The sequence below is a fragment of the Falco biarmicus genome, chromosome 1, assembly GCF_023638135.1.
Source record: "Falco biarmicus isolate bFalBia1 chromosome 1, bFalBia1.pri, whole genome shotgun sequence".
Lineage (NCBI taxonomy): Eukaryota > Metazoa > Chordata > Aves > Falconiformes > Falconidae > Falco > Falco biarmicus.
This window is the reverse complement of record NC_079288.1, coordinates 30,590,038-30,603,537: the sequence shown is the minus strand read 5'-3', so window position 1 is coordinate 30,603,537 and position 13,500 is coordinate 30,590,038.

The following is a 13,500-nucleotide window of genomic DNA, read 5'->3' as shown; positions in this document are numbered from 1 at the left end:
TGCACTGTGTCTGTCCCGTGGAACAGGAAAAAAGACAATATAGTTGGGTTCTTTTGCTCTAAAGAGCATATTTAAATAACGATCGCAAAGGAGATCTCCAAACCCAGAAAGGGGAACGTGCAGGTCATTTGCTGTGTGGGGAATGTGAGTTGAAGGCACAGGCCCTGCATACTCTTATGTTCAGAGAACCCAGAGACAGCCTTTTTAAAAGATCTCAGTGCAGCTCTGTACCTCCAGCTCACAGCCCTGAATTTTTCTTCTCAGACAGGGTATCACCCCAGAGCATGACAGATCCTAGACCTTTACTGGCTCTCAGGGACTTGCCAGGGACTAGGAACTAGCAGTGAATTTTGAAACTGCCAGTCCCAGAACCGCACCGTGCCAGTTGTATCTACAGCCAACAAGGGCAGGCATGTGTGTCTGAGCAGTCTCCCAGCCTTGACAGAGAGGAAGGAGCCATGACTCACCCCAAACTTGAGAGCACGTACCTAGCAGAGCGGGTGAGAGACTCCACACCTCTGCATGGCACCATGAGATCCTGCTGTCTCTCCTAAAGCAGTTCAGGATTGTTCTTCATCCTTGCTTGTGTAGGGTTGAGGAGCCAAGGTCTGATCAATCCAGGAGGCAATCCTGTGAACAGAGTGTGGAAGGCACATTAACAGGAACATTAATAAATGAACTGACTTTTCAAAGGGCTGGATGGTGTTTGAAGTGTTAATGGCTGAAGGCTACTGTATGATTTAAAAGCTAGCTGGTGTGGACACTGGCTGGCTTTGTTTGATGTCGTTTACATTTCAGGCCCACCAGCTCTCACTCATCTCCAGAGAGGCATATTTAGGTGTCACTTGAACTGAACCCTGACTGACACTTCATGCTGATTTTCTCAGGCGTTTGGTAACTGGTCAACAAGTCCTCGCAGGAAAGCAATACAAAACTAGCTGCAAAGGTTGGGATCTGATCTAAAATCCCTCTGAGTCCCTGCAAAACATTCCTCCAATATCAGTAGACTTTGGATGGGGGCCATCACAAACAAGACACATGCTAGAGTACATCACAGTTATTTCTATCCAGGAGAGCAAAACAGGTTTCTGAGGGAAAACTAGCAGCTGGAGAAGGAAGTGGATGCCTGGTCCCCTGGGTTTTACCCCTGGCAATAGCTTGTGCCCCAGTGAGAGCTTTCCTGGGGAACCCTGCCCATTCTGCTGGCTAAGGGATCCTTAAAACAATTAGTTTTACTAGTAAAGCTTCACATAGACTGTGCTATAGGACACAGTGAAGCACTGCTATTCAGACCAAATACACATGATCATCTCTACTCGTCAGAACTGCTCTGTCCCTGGCAGACACGACTTTGCTGCGAAGCCCCAAGGAAACCATTTGATACCTGAGAGTTCACAGTTCCCTAAATAAACCACTGATGCTGGAGGGCACATCTGCTCTATATGCACTCACCAGCAGACAGGTGAATTTTGGTGCTGTCTGAATAATCCAAGAAGGCTTTTTGTTTGCTTTTTGGGGTTTTCTTCCTATAGCTCCGTTTTCTGTGCTTGTCAGAAAGATGTCAGGGCAGTGTGTGGAGGTGCAGAGCCTCTAAACATGGCAAGAAGAAAAAGATGACCTTTGAAGAAGTAAAGCACCAGGGAGAAAATAAGAGGAATAATACACACTACACTGTGGGGTGAACCTCTGTGTGTGTGGTCATCTGTTTGTTGTTTATTCCTTCCCAAATTCAAAACAGCTCTGTTTTCTTGCAGGTCAGCTGCCCACACAAACAACTGTGTCTGTCCCCACCTCAAAGTATCCCTTCTTTCCATATGGCTGTGTGCTTTGCTGGAGCCATATTAGCCAAGGAAGGTCCCATCTTTCCTATCCAGTTAAATCCTGGCCTCTTGGGCACATTTAGGGTTCTGCCAATATGCCTGGAGATTTTTAAGTGGTGCATAGGGCAACAGGGCTCCCATTTCTTTTACCCGTTTGCAGATATCCTACCACCTGTAGCATTTTACTCCTTAACACTACTATTCTGAATAAGGCTGTGAACTACAACAAGCAGCACATCAGAAAGCAGGCAATGCAGGTTTCCCTCCAGTAAGGCACAGCAAAGAAAAGTTAATCAACTCTGCTCCTTGAAGCTCAAGATAACTTCTGAAGACTAGGCAGTTCAAAAAAAAGATGTTTCCTAAACCCAGTTACACCAGCACTCACGTGCCACAGCCAATTATTTCTTTGGCAAGTGGTGCCTAATTATGGGCAGTCACTTATTTAGTGCACAAGGCTTCCTGCTTGGCAAGGTAGGAGGCATACCTTGCCTCAGTGCTTTCTATGCCCAAGCAATGTGGGGGTGCTGGAAGGGTCACAGACAAGAGGTTACACTGGACTCACAAGGGAATAGTGCAAGTTAACAGGCAGGAGCCCAGCACACAACCACAGAGTCCACCAAACATGGTCAATGATGAGACCAACAGCATGTGTAAGCACACCCTTCAGTGTACCCTGGCTTTCAAAGAAACCTAGTTTAATCTGAATTAAATGTCCATGGCAATGCTGCAGTCCTGCATGCTATGTTGGATCAAATAAAAAACACCCCTCTTTTCTGCCATTTATTGCTGGTTCAGAAGGTAGGACTTCACCTGGACAGTCCAACTCACACCTGCAGTTAGTTGACAGATCCCCTGCCGTAGATCAGACTGGGTTAGCGAATGACCATGCAGGTCATACTGATCAGGCTAGTAGGTGGGAGATAGCTGTGAAGCTCCTCACTTCATTTAGCATAGATGATGACAGCCTGACCATGGCCTTGGATCTTCTTATAGAGAGAACTCGAGATAGCTTGTGAAAAATAGACTCTTGACAGTAAATATCAGATGGTCTTTGGAAAGACACGCTTGGGAAAATGCCCCACTGATTAGGTATGAACAGAATACAATTACACACTCCTGTCTGCAGACACTCAGACCCTGTGGCAGCAGGAAAATGCATCTTAAAGTATAATTTAAAGTTATTTAAAAGCTGACAAGCCTCAGTTTTTATCTGCCAGCAATTTTTGAATAACAAATTTAGGATAATCCTATATTGTATTCACCCAGTAATTATCAGTCTGCAGATCACTTACAAGCAATTGCTTTGGGTTTGGGTATTCAAGTCCCAGGTGTTTGCTGTGGGCATGTAAAGGACATCAGTTAGGTTTGTGAGAGAATCTTTGTGCTGTGATGACTTGCAAACCCACTCTAAAATATACAGAAAAGGTATTATTTTAGCCAATACAGAAATGCACTAAAAGTACACGAGTAATCCAGTTACAGGAAGGAACAGAGCATGTGCCAAGCCTGTCAGGGGAGCAGGAGGAAAGCAGAGATAAATGCAACTTATGTGCTTTAAAAATAAATCAATAAATGCAATCCTTGTTTTACTGTTTATCCTCACAACCTGCTAAAATATGTAATTAGCCCATTTACAAATCAAGCACCGATGACTTACAGGCAAATTGCTCTTTGTTTGCTTCCCTTCACTTCTGAAGGTTGAAGTTAATGGAAAAATTACTAAGAAGTTTCTAGTTTGGTGTGTCTTCCAAAGTTACGTGAATCTCAGTAAAACCAAAATGTTTTCTGAGAAATTTTCAATCCCCTCCAGTCCCTGTCAGCTCCCCACTCCTCCCAAACAAATCTGTGAAAAAGGATATTCGTGGTAAAATTTCCATTTGGATAAAGAACATTTCATTAAGGAACAGAACAAGACACTGAATAAAAAGTTCAGATCAATTCTAGTTGAAACACTGGCTAGATATATATTTTTACAAATCGCTTTTCTTCAACTAATTTCTTATTATTTTGCTGCATTTTTTTAATGGAAAAAGATACTCTGATAAAAAGGACTTGAAGGGTCCCAGGTTGAACCATACAGAGGTTTTATAGCTCCTGGGTGCTTAGCAGATTGGGGCTCTGTTTGTTTTAAATATGCAGTACATTTATTTCAAATAAACTCCATAAATCAATCTGTGTAATAGAAACCAGAAAAGTTTATGCAAAACAAATATAGAAAGTCATAAATACTGTGTTTCAGATGTCATTTTTGTGGCTGGTATATTTCTATGGTATGTTTTTACTGTTCGTGGGATAAATTTTTCAGAAACATTAAAATCTTTCCTTCCCTCCATTCTCTATAGGTTTATCCCAAAGAAATAATGAGGCTAGCTCTATAAACCAGCATTTATTAAATCCAAATGGGCACTTCATCTTACAGTAGCTTTCAATATAATCTATTTGATCTTTCAAAGTAGTTGGAAAATTATTTCAAAGGCAACTTTCACAGAACAAATTAACTTGAAAGAAAAGAACATTTTATACCCCGAAGAGGGAGGAAAGCAATTTCCTCAGTTTTTCTCTTTCTGGATTCCTCTCAGCCCGACTGCAGATATACATATTTGAAGAGGCACTCTCTGTGGCTGCTCTTGCATGATCTTAGCAGCAATGCCAGAAGCTCATGGAAAGCAGGGTCAACGACTCACGGGTCCATAAGGCTGCAACCGTGACAAGTTCATCTTTGGTGAAAACTCCAGATTGCAGAGGAAACAGGAAGGAGCAGAATTATGGAAATTAAAAATGGTTTTGGTGTTGTTTTTTTTTTCAAGCTACAATTAAAAATCTACCTCTTAAAAGTTACCCTTCTGTATTTTTGGAGGGACTTTATTTCCTGTCTGCTACAACTCTTCAGATTGTTTCTTAAATAAGTAGATAAAAATAGCACTGGGGCCATAACGTGGTCAGCAGATCCAGGCACCCGCCAGCTTTAACAATCCAAAGGTTAAGGCACTAAAGGGACACAGTGAGAGGCTGAAGCCCCAGGGCAGATGGGGTGCCAGTCATTGGCGTGTTCCAGCAAGTACTAAACCCATCAGCTGGGGAACATGGTGTTTCCATTCTCTCTCCAGCAGCCCACTGTTTTCCTTTGGATTCATTCAGCTCTTGCATGCATCCAAAAGCCTTTCTAAGCAAGTTTCTCAAATTACCAGCAGGACATTAGGAACCTCCATCCAGTCTGAATTGTCTTTATCAGTCCAATTTATAAATGCTGATTTTCTCTGTCTGCATGCATGTGAAGTCTGCAGGAACCAAGCGGAGAATGGCGTTGAGAAGGACTAGGCATTCTGGAACATGGGGATAAGACAGAGTGAAAGGAAGAAAAGTCAGAAGTTTGAATGTCAGAGGACTCTGGAGCAGCCTGGCTGAAGCATTTTGTCCTAGGCCTGGATTGCACCATTCCCTGAAGCATGCTGAACTGGAAGTTTCCATCTCCAGTGTCTTCTGTTCTACATTCCCTTGAAAGATAACAAGTTTACCTGATGAGTGCTGGCTTCACCTTCCCAAGCTGTATAAACTCCCAGGAGGGAGATTTTGATAGTGTGATTTGGTGGGGGTTTTTTTGTTGGTTTTTTTTTTTTTTTTTTTTTTTTTAAGAGAGGATTTCCTTAATGTGTTCTTTCAGAGACCAGATATTTTTGTTTCATCCTTTTGGTGAGGTTACAAATGGTTCATTCTTAAAGCTTTCCTATAAGTTTATTTTTTCTACTGTGCTGAATTAAAGCCATACCAGTATCCACATCTGTATGGTGTTGTAGGGAAGGGCTGAGGAAAACTTTGTCTTTATTTTAGAGGTGGGGAACCTGAGGCATGATGTGAGGACAAATAGGTGATTTGGCCAACATCAGAAAATAGCCAATGGCAGGTTCCAAAAGCCTCATTTTGGTACTCAAGCAATAATTACCGATCCCACTTTACTAATGATAGGGGTGCCTTTGAGATCTCTGCCCTTTCAGTGCTGGATGAGGCTGTCTCTGCAGGCAAGCCTTTCTTTGCTCCTGATGAAAGCTTTATACCCCACTTAGCAATACAGAAACCCTTCTGGCAGATGCACATGCTGAAGACAGGGCTAGCACCCAGCAAAAATGTAGGATCTGCCAAAAGGACAAACTTTATCACCTCACACTGGACACCAGCTTCCTCCAGCACCCAAAAGCCTGCCCAGAGCCAACAACCACACTCCAGACAGGGGCTACCCACTGGCTCAGAGCTGCAAGAAACCTCAGTTCACCTTTAACCACCCTTCTCTGCACAAACAATCTTTGTCCGAGCTAAGAGCCATGGCCTGGCCCTTCCCTCTGGGCCAGCTACAAAGCTTCCCTGTACTCTCTGTAACCTTCCAAGAGGGACAAAATCATCCTCTGCTCCATGTTTAACCCAGGCAGGCGGTTTTACCACACGCTGTTTGGTGGAGGCAGTGCTCCATCCCAGAAGTGGCTGGGTTTCACTTGTTTAAAATGAGAGGCGGGGACAGAGACTAGGGATGGAAGTGTTGCTTTTATGATGTATTTTCTGAAGGGGTGTTGTGAAGACTCACACTGGAGGGTCTTTTTCTCCCACAATTAAAAAATACACACACACCCGCACACCCCCCCCCCCCTTATTGTGAGATCTTTGACTCATCTTTCCTAGGGGAAGCAGGAGACTGCAGAACTAACAAGGATATCAGAAAACCCATTCCAGGAGAAGGGACCCACTGAACAGGCTGCAGGCCATGTTGCTAAATTATAAAAGTAGGTGGCTGGAGCAGGCATGGCTCTTCAGGACATCAGACATCCCTGCCCCAGTCAGGGAACTGCAGTCATGCTAGATCAGGTGCTCTGGGCATTTTCACAGGGAGCTGTGCAGTGAGAGTCTCCCAAAGCTTTTGCTACAGCCAACTTTGAGAAAAGCTGTTGGCAAGGAAGAGAGCTATAATAAATGGGTGAGTGCCATGACAAGGCAGAAAACTATTTATAGCAACCTTGAACTCCACTGCTGGCTAAGCCTTACTCTGCAGATGAAGAGAAACAAAACAAGACACACCTCATCTTCAGGTGGCTGGACAAATCAAGCAGAGCAGAACGCATCCACAGGTAGCCTGATACTCCTGTATGTTGACCCAGGAAAGGGACAGTACAGCATGAAGCCCAGCAGAGCTTGGAGAAAGTCTCCCCTAAGAGCATCTCTAAGCATTTGCCCTTTCCCATTCCAATGAGGAAAAACAAGTGAAAGAGAAGCCATTTGAGAGTCTTAGATGGATCAGTACTTGCCCAAAACGTCTGCATGTGGGCCAAAGTTTTGCAGCAAAGGTTGATGATGTTTTGGGATAGGAATGCAGAGAGGTAGGGGGGCTGCGTAATACACTGGAGATACGGGGTCAGCGTAACTGGCCAGCAGGCTGGGTGTAGACGGGGAGCAGGTCTGCTGTGCTGTTCCATGAGTTGCCATGGCAGCAGAATTGCCATGTTATAAAGCACAGGCGAGATATGTAGGGGCAGGGTCTCCCTCGTGTAGCCTTTGGCAAGCTGCTGGAGGGAGGAAGCATGTTACTGCAGATGCAGAGGAGCTGTTGGGGGACAGAATGCTCCTCCCAGTTCTGGCAGAGACTTTACAGATGCTCTAGCCAAGTCACGTTTTAACAGCCCCATGCCTCAGTTTCCCCAGCTGTAAACTATTATAAGGATGTTTTGTGGCTGAATACAGCCCCATACTCACAAAGCGAGCAGAGCTCTTTGGACTGATGATCCCAAAGAGTATAAAGCATTTACTTGAGATTTTTTTCCTGTGCTTCTCTCTGATCTTTGATGCTGTCACCTAAATAATTTACAATGTGAAGAAGGAAAGAAAAGACCAGAAGCAATCACACCAAAGCATCCAGCCCTCTCCAGGCATGGCCCAGGAGTTCTGGGGAAAGAAGGAATGTGCTCCCACCCCACCCCCTCCCTCATCAGGCCTTCTGCATGATGACATGCAAGTGCTTCTTGATCAGTTTATGGATCTGGGGACTGACAGACCTTGAAGTCAGAGCTTGGCATCCCCAGTTATATGCTGGGACTTGAAAGGATCAAAGCTGCCAGCATTTTTTGAGGCCTCATGAATGAGCTGGATTGGTAATAGGAGCTCAGAATTCAGGATTGGCTCCTAATCTCCCTAACAGTGTCGTAAGCATGAGCACACATTCTGTGGGCAATCTGGTGGCCTTTCCTTGTCCGCTTAATACACTGCAAGCTGCAGATGGAGGGCACGCTATAGCACTGTGACACATTGTGTTACTTATCTCTATTTTCTAGCATGAAGGATATATTCTGAAAGCAATTCTAGCACAGGATTTCCTATGTGAAATCCAGACCTTCAACAAAGAGGCACTAATGACAACAAAAATGTTAGTTCAGCTTTTAGATCCCAGCTGGAGCTTGCAGATGTGGCAGACGGGGATAAATACCCCCTGCTTTTTTCATGAGCGTGACTCATTTAGGTTTAAGGACTGTACTCTTCTGTTACAGGGTCAGAACCTGGGCAAGGGCAGTTTGGCGTCCTAGCCCTTATTAAGTGAACAGATTTGGGCTAGAGAAGAGGAGAAAGGAGAAGATACAGAGCAGCTCCAAAGTTGCAAGAGCCTCTCTTTACGTCCCTTTTTCATGTGAGGCATCTGGGACACAGATATGATCTGCTTCCAGTCTGATGTGGCTGGAAGGGGCAGAGGGCAGAATCCGTGTGAGAAGTTTTACAACCTGTAGCCTGAGTGTCAGTCTACCAACCTACATGATCCGTGTCTAGTGCACAGGTATAAATCAAACTCCTGAATATGAGTTTTCTTTGATTAACATGTCCAACAACTTCCTTGCATTCCTTGCAATGCTCTTTGAAATTTGAACAAGCAAAGCTCTGTCCCAGCACCCCCATTAACTGTTGTACAAGCAAAATGCCTGGTGGAAAGAGGAGCAGCAGGAATGCAGGCTGGTCAAATAGCCTTTTGATAGACCACACTTGCTCAGCTCAGAAATGCTGTTGGAGTCAGAGTTCCAACTATGAGCCCAGACTGCTCTAGTCTGCCCTCATCCTGAAGTCCTCTTTGGGAGGACTGCTCAACATGACAGCAGACCAGACCCTGGCCCTTCACAGTCCAGTCTTGCAGTTTTGCAGCATTTCATGTATACAGAGCCTGCAAGATCATATCATCATTCACCACCAGGGAGATACTTGCATGTCACAAGCCTAATTCTGCACCTTGATGGTCCATGTTACACTCATGACCAAAAGAGTCATGTGGTTTTTCTAGATTAATACATGTTAACCAACAGTCATGAATTCCCAGGGTCCCCAGGCACTAATACAGCCTGTAAATGAGCCAGGTGGTATTCACTCATTGCAAGGGACTATGGAGACGTTACCAAGAATACCTTTGGAGTTCACAGCACACCTCATGAGTATAGCTTATCAGTGTCTGTCTTAACTAGGAAGCAGTTATAGGCTGTAAAATTCAATCACATATCCTGTTACTGAGATATTGTTCTTGGCCCAGAGGTTCCGTTCAAACACACTCAAGTCTGATGCTTGAAATTCAAGACCACCTCTCTGTTTTCCCTCCACCCCATGGTGAGGGGCTGAAATTCACCCTTCGCTGTGACTTTTTTTTGATTGGAAAACCATGAAAGACTGACGTGCTGTTCATAGACATGTCACAGCTCTGAACTCAGTCTGGTCTTGGTGCAAAGAGGTCTAATACTTCACACTGGCCAACACAAGTCCAAAGTAGTCTGCCTGAGAAAATGGATTATAGTAAGTCAGACAATATTAAAACCAGGAAGACTATTATTAGACTTGTATTACTCCAAGTAAAATTGTCTTCCGAGAGCACTCAAAGATCACATTTAGTATGAAAGCAGAGCACATACCTGAAGCAGAATCTGCTCAGTCAGTTATAGGGCTTAATATCTGGACACAGCAAATGGGAGAGTGACCTACTCATCTGAGAGGGCCTTCAGTTTGACCCTGATATTATGAGAGCTGTGGATGAGTGTCCATCAGGCTGTTGTTACCCAACCATGAACTGTACCCAAAGGAGGACTCTGATGCCTTCACAATTCCCCAGCTTCAGCCAAGTCTCCAATAGCATTCAGATAAGCAACATATGTTTGCACTGCATATGCATCCTTTCTTACTCACCTCTCCTCTCTCTTCTCCCTCTTTACACTAAGTACTCTGGGTTTACCATCCCAAAGTTCAGCTTTGTTTGGCCTGTAGCCTTCAAGGAAACACAGTCAAATTCCAGCAGCATCACTCCAGTCCTTTTTGATAGCTTCTTTTCTCTAAAACACCATTGTCTTGAAAGCTATCTAAAGAACCCTTCAAAACTGCTCTACAACTAGGTTGGTATTAATGTTTACTTTAAGAACCTTAACCTTCTCCATTTCATACTTTAGCTGCTTTGCATACCCGTTCTGCTTCCTCAGATGAAAAAAAAAGAAGTGACAAATTTTTTCAGCTAGAGTCCCTTCAGAAGCACAGAGACACAGTGTGAAGCTGGTCATTGTTGCTTCCCCAGATGTCTCAGGCCCATAGAAATTGTGAGAAATCCCCATGTGTCCTAACGCACTCAGATCTAGACCTACCCTAGCTCTCAGCCAGCCAGTCTGCTGGCTTTTGAAATCACAGCAACTCGCACGTTTTTGCGCTGCAGGGCATCGGTTCAATGCTTTGAGCACCAATGGAGACACAGGAGCACATGTATATCTACAGCTCACTCTTCCATGGACCTCCAGTGTTTCTGATTGGGCACCAAGTGATCATTTTACATCTCTTAAGAATTTAGCGAGGTGACAATAATCCAACAGTCACAGGCCCAACTGGCACATACCCAGACTTTGGGGACATAAGAATTTACACTGATGAGCAACATAGTTCCTCTCCCTTTCATCTGCAAGCACCTTTAAATACACAGTTTGGCTGGCAAAACTTTGAAGAATACCAGATTTTTGAGTCAGAACTGACATCAGAAATGCTTTCATCAGACATCATCAAATGAAAAAGGTCATTCAGAAGTATTGTGTGATTTAATAAATATATATATATAATTTAAATACTTGGGTTTCTTATTAGTGAACTTAATTGCTGTATTTTAGTTTACTTGCCATTTCTTAACTAAAAGCATTCTTGTTCTTTATGAGGCAGTCAGCAGGTGTACACATAACTTTATGTCAACATCTGATTACTACTTATTGCTCATTTAACTCAGCAAAAAATAAAAATTGGACCATGTCTCAAGAAAAATAAATAAAAGGAGAATGCTGTGGAGCTAGAGCAGAAAAGTTGTTTTTTTTTTTTTAAATCAAAACAGGAGAGGTTTTCTTGAATATTTTTTCCAAGCGCTGTTGTTATAGGTGTTTCCTGAGGAAGTGACGGACTTCCCTCTGCCTCCCCACCCCCCATTACTCTCACTTTCTAGTTTTTATTTTATTTTTTTCTTTAAGCATGGAGCCCAAGAGGTGCAAGCAAACCAGCAGAGTGGACAGTTATTTCACTTTGCTGCTGAATAAACTGATAGGAAGAGAACCAGACTTCTTTTTACTCCAGTAAAGCAAAGCAGGGCATAGAGGTAGTAGTGTGCTTAATTTTAGGCAGGTGCCTTGCTAAACTGTGGCCCCTACAAGCCACACAAAACCATCAGTGAAGTTAAATGCCGTCTAGTTGTTTTATGACTGTGCTTCAATGCAGCGCTCTTGCAACTGGAAGCCATTGTGCTGGGGATGGTTTCATTTTCACAGCTCCCTGCCCAGCAGGGTCAGGGCCTACTCCAGTGAGGACTCCTAGGACCTCTGGCCCTTCTTCATAGGAGCTGCTCCAGCAGCATGATCCTACCAGGGCAGTGCTGAGGGCCTGGTTTCAGTCCTTCATTGCCATGAACAACCAACATGCCAGTCCTGTGGTGAGAAGACCTCTGCGCATGAGGTGAAACATGGTCCCTCAAGCATGTATAAAGGGCAGCTAAGGGTAACTCTTTATGAGCTGAACACTGCCTATGGCCAGCAATATACTTGATTCTTGCTTCCTCCACCCCAAGCTGGGGATCGCAACAACTTCACATCACCCTTAATAGAAGAAGGCGACAAATTCTGTACCTGACCCACAAATCCCCCAGTTCAGGGTGGAGGGAACTGGATTCATACTGTTGCTTTACCTCTTTTATGGAGAGGAGCAGCTTAAAGGTAGAGCTTCAGGTATGTCAAAAGCTTTAGAGAAAGGCAGGTTCCAATCAGCAGTGAGCTCTAACTCACATGTACAGATACATAGATTATCCTCTAAAATTAACACCTAGGATGGTGCTCGTAGAGATATAAAAAAAAGGAGAAGCCTTGTGTAGCTGTGTTGATACAGCTATTGGGATTTAATCACACATAAAAGAAGTTACTTGACTTCTCCTTGCATACATGGACTCAGCTCCACAGTACAGCACCTCCTCAGCGGAGGATGTCAGTTCAGAGGTTCCACTGCATCTTACATGTTCAGCCAATGATAGCTTCCTTAGGAGCACAGGATGATACAGGGCACAAGCAAAATGCCCCCCTTTAAGATTTTGATGCTATGATATTCTCAGCAGCAACTGTAAGGCTTTTGTTGTCTTCCCCCCTCCTTGTCTTCTTGCTCTTCAAAAAAGCGTGGCAAATTATCCCCCTGCCTTCACAAACACCTCTCATAGCCATTTAAAGTGCAGTATTTAACAATAGGAAGTTGCTTCTCTGACTGACAAGTTTCTGAACTGCTAAATGGGAATTGCTGCAGGAAGGCGACGTTTTCTCCCGCTGAGTTAACACTCTTCCACTCAATTGTGCACAAAGGGGCTGGAGCTAAGTCTTGATTCTTGTATACCCCGAGTATTCAGAGCTCAGAGAAAAGTTATTTCAAGGCCCAAACTTTGGTTTCTATGCATGGAAGATTCCAGTTAAGCTCAATGCAGAGTATGTCCAGCAGGATACAGGCCTTGGTGCCAGCTTTATGCATCTTTAGAGGGCAGCTGCCCAGACTGACCAAGTAACTGACCAAAGGAAAGTGCCAACAGTGCACAGAAGCACTGCAACAGCTGTAAATCAGGGTAGAAAGCAAAACTCAGATCTTAACTTTCTGTGCAGACACATAAGTGGCTAGCAAAGTTGTCCTCTGGTTTTACATTGACACACTTGTTTTTAGCTCAGCATAGTGACTCCAGATTTGCACCAGCATTACTTAAAAAAAAAAAAAAAAAATCAAGCTAGCAACCCCTACCTCACCTGAGGCTGCTAGCTAATCAGAAAGGGCCACTACATTTTGGGCAACACATTTCCATGGACTTTTACTATTGTTCGTTAGCCAACATTGATCAGAGAACTAAAAAGGGTTGCCAAGTCCTCAAAAGATTTTAGTGTGAGGGACACAGACCACATATGCTGAATGGTAAACAGCTCTTAAAGATCAGGAAAAAAAAAGAAAAGAAAAGTTCTTTACAGTCCAAGCAAACAAAAGTAAATGCCAGAATCTAAATGAAATGGAGCTTTCAAAAACCCTGAGGCTACCTATATTTCAGAGCTGAAAGTGTAGCCTTGCCTGTTTCTTAGAAAGTTCTAAAGAACATCATGTTATCAAGAGAGGTGACCCTGTCCTGTTCCCAGCAGGGCAGCAGCATCCTTTG